A 782-nucleotide genomic window follows, 5' to 3' on the forward strand; every position below is an offset into this window, starting at 1 on the left:
GACCAATTGTTTTTTATCCATTTCTAACTACAGCAAAAACATTCTTAGCAGTCAGTTTTTAACTTCTTTTAATTTCAGGAAATCCTCTAATAACCTAAAATTTGGAGTTTTAGGACCCACAGTGGGGTCTTAACCCCAATTTGCTGCAGAAGGAACCTTAAAGTACCTGTAACATCAATTTTTGTAAGAAAAGTGATGCATTTTTGGAAAGACAACATTATTAACATATTACAAAACAAATGTCACGTTGCTCAGATGAACAGTTGTTGAGATATTTGCATGTGAAATAACAGGAAGTGATGTCAAAGGGGAATGTCTGCACGCGAATATTTAAAGAAAATAATTTACCAATTATTTCAATATTTGAGATGAATTACAATCATCCTATGTACAATGTGTTAACATTTTTTAGACTTCTGAAAGATTGATTTAAGATATTTTAAGGCTAATTAAGGCCTTATTTTTGAATTGATGAATTTAATGCCTTTTAAGACTTTTTAAGGATCTGCAGGAACCCTGTCTGTATCTAACACCAGATAATTCCCTTACAACTACTGTAAATAAAAACTAAAATACTGCTTACTGGTTTAACAAAACTAACATAACTGTGATGGACTTGCAACCTGTCCAGGGTATACCTTGCCCCTCGCACTGTGACTGCTGGATATGAGCACCAGTGACTCTGAAAGGAAGAAATGGGTTTAAAGGATGGATGGATGGATGGATGGATGGATGGATGGATGAATGGTTTAACAAAAACAGGAAAAAAGCACGAGCCCAGA

This window comes from Austrofundulus limnaeus, unplaced genomic scaffold (assembly GCF_001266775.1).
Source record: "Austrofundulus limnaeus strain Quisiro unplaced genomic scaffold, Austrofundulus_limnaeus-1.0 Scaffold355, whole genome shotgun sequence".
NCBI lineage: Eukaryota > Metazoa > Chordata > Actinopteri > Cyprinodontiformes > Rivulidae > Austrofundulus > Austrofundulus limnaeus.